This window comes from Miscanthus floridulus, chromosome 3 (genome assembly GCF_019320115.1).
Source record: "Miscanthus floridulus cultivar M001 chromosome 3, ASM1932011v1, whole genome shotgun sequence".
In the NCBI taxonomy this organism is placed as follows: domain Eukaryota; kingdom Viridiplantae; phylum Streptophyta; class Magnoliopsida; order Poales; family Poaceae; genus Miscanthus; species Miscanthus floridulus.
In genome coordinates, this window is record NC_089582.1 from 2,275,766 (window position 1) to 2,282,002 (window position 6,237).

The following is a 6,237-nucleotide window of genomic DNA, read 5'->3' on the forward strand; positions in this document are numbered from 1 at the left end:
ATTACTTCTGTTGGGTTTCAACTCTAGCCTACCCCAACTTGTTTGGGACTTAAAGGCTTTGTTGTTGTTGTTGTAATATATTAATATCCCAACTTCTGCATCGATCAATGCATATGGCTGTTGTTTATTACAAACAAGAATGAAACGGTCCAGGAAATCTCAAAAACATAGTTTTGCGCCATAATGGTAAAAAGACCAAGTCCGCTACTAGAAAGGAAGTCTATTACTAAAGCTCCAACCGTGTCTTGCAAACACTTCCATCGTGACTGTCTCAATGGTCTTACAACCCATCTTTATCAAATGGTGATCCTCCTCCTTCTGTAACAGGGATCAGAACCCGGTCCAGTAAGTCCCCCAAAAGATAGCCTACAAGTAAGATGGTGCTACAGCCTTGTCAAACACTATATCATTTCTGGTTAACCAAATCGCCCAACAAATTACACTTGCACCCACAAGGATATGAGATTTCAGTTTCCTATTTATCCCTTTCAACCAGCCTGTAAATATATTGTGTACACTAGTTGGCGGTAATAAATTAAAGGAATCATGCACAATTCTCCAAATAAACTTAGCAAAATGACAGTAAAAAAGTAAATGTTGAATAGATTCGAATAACAAAAACAACATTTTCTATCTCCTTGCCACTGCCGTCGTGCTAAATTATCTTTGGTTAGAATTACTCCCTTGTACAACTACCACATGAAGACTTTGATTTTTAGAGGTAGTTTTAGTTTCCAGATGAATGTGTTATATGGTATAGCTTCTGCACCTAATAAAGCTCTATACATCGATTTGACAGAAAACAACCCATTCTGATGTAACCCCAACACAAAGCGGTCCCTCTGATTTGTTAGTTGTACATTTGCCATCATAGCCACTACATTGTGCCATGCTTGCAAGTTAACACCCGTCAGAGATCTCCTAAAGGCTACATTTAACGGTATCATAGACAACACTGATCTTACAGACACATTTTTTCTTCTCACAATGTTATATAGCGCAGGAAAGAGCGATTTTAGTGGATGCAATCTTATCCACGAGTCATCCCAAAATCGCACTTGAGACCCGCCACCTAGATCAAACTTGCCCAATGAAACAAACTCCCTCTTGACCTTCATAAGGCCAGCCCAAAATTGATAATCCCCGGGCATGTATTGAGCCTGCGTCAAACTTTTGTTCCTTAGATATTTATTCCTAAGCAATTGCTGCCACACCCAGACTCCATTCATTAATTTAAACAGCCATTTGCTTAGGACGCACTTATTGTGAATTTCTAAATTTAGGACTCCCAACTCTCCTTGGTCTTTCGGTGTGCAAACTACCTCCCACTTAGTTAGTCAATACTTTTTCTTATGTTCATCACTCTGCCAGAAAAACCGTGATCTATAGTAATCCAACTTCTTCAAAACCCCTCTCGGAATTTCAAAAAAGGATAACATGAACATAGGGAGACTACTCAAAACAGAGTTAATTAGAACAAGCCTTCCTCCTACCGACAGCATCTTGCTCCTCCAACAATTGAGTCTTTTTTGGAATCTTTCCTCAACAAGTTTCCAGTCCTTATTCAAGAGTTTTCTATGATGCATAGGAATTTCTAGGTATCTAAACGGGAATGATCCTATATTACACCCAAAAATTTGTGCATATTCAATTTGATTGGCTTTGGCTGCCCCGTAGTAGAACAATTCACTTTTATGGAAATTGATCTTGAGTTCTGATAATTATTCAAAAGCACAAAGCAAGAGCTTCATGTTTTTGACTCTCTCTAGATCATTGTCCATAAAGATAATGGTATCATCTGCATACCTCATCTATCAAATGCGGAACAACCCCTTTGATTTGTTCAGCGTCTTTCGCTCTTGAAATAAGGACATCCAACATGTCTACCACTATATTAAACAAGATCGGAGATAATGGGTCCCCTTGACGCACTCCTTTCCTTGTTTGAAAATAATGGCCTATATTATCATTGACCTTTACTGCAACACTCCCTCTAGAGATAACTTTCGCAATCCAATCACACCAAGTTGGTGAGAATCCTTTCATTCAAAGAACTTGCTGTATGAAGGGCCACTTTAGTTTATCATATGCTTTTTCAAACTCTAGCTTTAAAATGACAGCATCTGGTTTTTTCCTATGCAACTCATGAATTGTTTCATGCAAAATTACAACACCTTCCATTATATAGCGACCTAGGATGAAAGCCATCTGAGTTGCCCTATCAGTTTATCCGCCACTTTTAATAATCTATTATTTAGTACTTTCGTAAAAATCTTAAAGCTTACATTTAAGAGGCATATTGGCCTATATTGTTGTATCTGGACCGCATCAGTAAACTTTGGTAATAAAGTAAGTATACCAAAAATTAAACTATGGATATGCAGTCTCCCGACATGGAATTCATGAAACAGGCTCATCAAATCCAGCTTCACAGTCTCCCCAAAGACTTGATAGAATTCAGCGGGAAAGCCATCCGGTCCAGGTGCCTTGTTGTGTTTCATATCGAAGATTGCCACTTTAACTTCCTCCTCACTGAATGGAGTCGTCAATACTTGATTCTCCTCCTCCGACACTTGAGCTATATCATATCTCAAAGTCTCGTCCATAGAGAAAGAATTTTGTATATGAAGTCCAAACAGTCCTTTATAGTATTCAGTTATAAAATTTTCTAGGTTCGCATCTCCAACAATAATCCCTTGTTCCTGTTCTAACGGTACATTTTTTGTTTTCCTGTGTCTCCCATTTGCCACCAGGTGAAAATACTTAGTGTTATCATCCCCTTGCAATAACCTTGTTACTTTTGATCGTTGGAGCTAGTAAATCTCTTCCTCTCTTAGCAACTTAGTTAATTGCCCTTTTAGGTGATGTCTAAGGTCTTCCTCTTGCGGTGACAACATGCACGTTTCTGCCTTTCGGTCTAGGACATCTATGTTGGCTAAAAGATTAGATTTGTGCTTCTTGTTTTGTGAGACTGAATTCCTAGCCCATCCTCTAAGAAAACGTCTCAATCTTCTTATTTTATTTTGCCACCGTTCCATGGGTGACCAACCCCTATTCTCATATTCCCAAACATCTTTCACTAGGTCAAAGAAACCATCTCTTATTAGCCATCCCAGTTTGAATTTGAAATTCCTGGCATTGCCTCTATGAGATGGTTCCCCCCATCTAGCAAAAGCAGTGTGTGGTCTGAGATTTCTCGGGTGAGTGCCTAAACGGAAGCTAGCGGAAATTTTTGTTCCCAATCTGTTGTTACCAAAATACGGTCCAACTTTTCAAATGTTGGCACTTCTGCATAGTTAGCCCATGTATATTTTCTCCCCGTCATCTATATCTCTCTTAAATTCAACGTTTCAATAATAGCATTGAACAAGAGTGGCCACTTGTCATTATATCTTGAATTGTTTTTTTTTTCGGATGGATTCCTAATAATATTGAAATCTCCCCCTACAAAGAAAGGTAGATCCCCATAGCTAGTACAGGCTCGTACTAACTCTGATAGAAAGTGTTCTTTGTGCTCCTCTTGTGCTGCACCATAAACAGATAAAAGGGCCCATCGAAAATCATCTACTTTACTTTTTAAGACAAACTTGATATGGTAGTCTCCATCCAGAATATTCTCTATTTCAAAGCAACCCTAATTTATCCCCATTAGCATCCCCCGGACATACCCCGAGGACTCCGCCAATGCCAAACAAAATTAGCCCCTGCACAAAAATTTTCCGGACACTGAGTCGAGAAACTATTTTTGTTGGTTTCTGATAGAGCTATAAAATCAAGTTTATTATCCTCACCCACATCATGTAAAAACATATGTTTATCTAGGTCCCGCAGCCCTCTACAATTCCAGAATACACCTTTCATTAGAACAAAAATTTTTCCTTGCCGTTGTATTCTTATTAAGAAGCTTCTTTTTCTTTTTAATTTTTGCCACCTCGATGGGTACATTTACAAGTACTCCATCAAGGTCCGCATTATTATCGTCCATCACCTCCTCCGTTAAGTCGCCACAAAGTCAACTTAGGTGGATCGATCTCATCCTCTTCAACATCATTTTCGTTCTCAAATTTGTTTAAAAAAATAGAAGGTTTCAATCTGTCTCTCTTAACATCCTTGATTAAGGCTACAGATTCGAGAATTAAATTTTCTTTGTCACCCAAACTGATGCCCACTCCCCCTAAGTTTTTCTCAATATGAACATTAGAAAATGCACAAACTGAATTTACAATCGGCTTACCTTGGGTTTCCTCGAGATTCTTGACAGCAACTCTTTTTTTTGCCTTCTCAAGAGAGTCCACGTCTGCATTGCGCTTGCTACGCCGCACTGGAGTAATCTCTCCGTCTGACATAACCGCCATTGTCATCACACTTCCCCATTCTTTTTTTGAAGCCCCATCAGCTGTGACCCCAGCCTCGATCATGGCATCAAGAAGCGCACCAAGGTGTTGTGCACCATCTGCAACTTCTCCTTTTGTTGCCCCATCGAGCTGCCCCACCGAAACCTCTGATCGTCATCATTTACGGTATAGGACTGCTTGGAATTTTCCTAAGGATCAAGAGTTGCAACCACATTAGCCGACATGGACATCTTCCCCAGGTTTTGATCTTCACTCCCAGTCTGTGTCGTCATCCCCATTGTGGGCTGTTGCGTGAGGCCCTGAGAGGCATCTTTCACACTTGCCGCTACCATGGCCGGGGTTCCTGGCTTCCCGCCCGACCTGACTAGCTGCGAGGATCGCTGCAGCATGCGTGCTGGTGCTGACGAAGTAAGTGCCGCTGCAGTCCTAACCTCCACCGAGTGACCTGTTTTAACTCCCACAAAGTCAGGTGCTGCCTCACTGAGGTCATTTTCTTCACCTAGCAAATCATCCTCCGAGAGATCAATATCCATGTGTGCGTCAGGTGCTTTAACCTCTTTTCCGTTTATACTCATGTTGGCTGCATTTCCCACAGATGGTAATATTTTTGCTTTCTTTATATAGTTCATCGTATCAAGCCAAGGTTTGAGTCAGCTAAGTTCGTTTTCCCACTTGTCCAACACAGCAAGAGATGAAAGAATTTTGAGTGGTGGGATAAATATGTTGGTGCCTCCTGGTAAAAAGCAACCAATCAAATATTACTTACCTGAAGAAGCGTTAGCTGTTCCAAAAGCATGGTGGCCTAATCAGTCCCCCCCTCTTGATTTTTTTTTTAAAAAGCATGGTAGCCTTTGTCTGCAGCATTCATAAAATTATATGAATCTTTTTTTCAGATAATGAAGGGAGGATAGCATTACATGAGTAAAAGCATATGTTAGCAGAAAACTTACCTTTGAAACACAATAGTAAAAGTCCGGATTCCTGTATGCATCCTCCAAAGATGTATTCACAGTCACGGCAAAAGAATGGAAACTGGAAAACAAACAACCTGTTGGAATTGGGAGTTTAACATTGAATGTAAAAGGAACAATAGAAACTGGACAGACCTTTTTTTTATCCAGTGGAACTGTTGCTCCATTCTGAGGGATCTCATCCAAAGTTTTCGTGTGTGCAAGCATGGGATCCCAGTTTAGACGAAAATCACCATCGCAGAAGAAATCTCTAACCAGTTCAGGAGTAGCATCCTCAAAAATAGTGTGGCTGCAGAGAATCAGTGAAGAGGAAGAAATAGCAACTTAAAGAGGCAAACCTTGCTTGATCAAGCGAGATGAGGAACTTCTGTGCTTCAGCTCAGCGAGATCAAGATTGTTCAGCTCGACGAGATCAGGATTGGAAACCTGCGAGAACATGATATCCCATTGGCACCTACCTTTTTCAACCGAGATCTCTATCTCTAATAATATATAAATAACAAAAAAGTGAAGGAGTTTGTGTCAAACGTGGAGTTCGTGTAGAACTTACCATGGATTTTTTTTCCTGGTGTGAGTTGGTGTCCCGATACAATTGGATTCTTATTCCGACTCGCTACGCTGGGACCTGGCTGGCTCCTTTGTGGCAGCACCTACGCTGCTGTAGGAAACAACGCCCGCGCCAGCAACTCTGCGAGCAAAGTGGCACGCGCACTCTCCGTCGCTTCCCGCGGCGTCTCCTTCCCTCTTCGCGACGCCGACTGACTTTCCGTGCCGGTGCCGGATGCCCGCATCGGAGCCCCAAACGACGGTTCTTTCTCCGCGGCCGCCAGACGGAGGTCCGCATCCGGCAGCTCCGACCGGTGGTTCTGCCTTCGCGCCATCGCTTCGAGCTCCTCGGCCCTGTGTGCGGA

The 6,237-nt window shown here is 41.6% G+C and overlaps 1 long non-coding RNA gene across 1 annotated transcript; it reads right to left on the bottom strand.

Moving 5' to 3' along the window:
• Positions 1-249: 249 nt before the first annotated feature.
• On the bottom strand, positions 250-5,744 carry LOC136544767 (uncharacterized). Its single transcript, XR_010780828.1, has 5 exons — positions 5,665-5,744; positions 5,462-5,576; positions 5,306-5,387; positions 4,235-5,210; positions 250-366 (listed from the first exon to the last, which is right to left on the bottom strand). It is a non-coding gene; the product is annotated as an uncharacterized lncRNA (long non-coding RNA).
• Between the last annotated feature and the right edge of the window lie 493 nt (positions 5,745-6,237).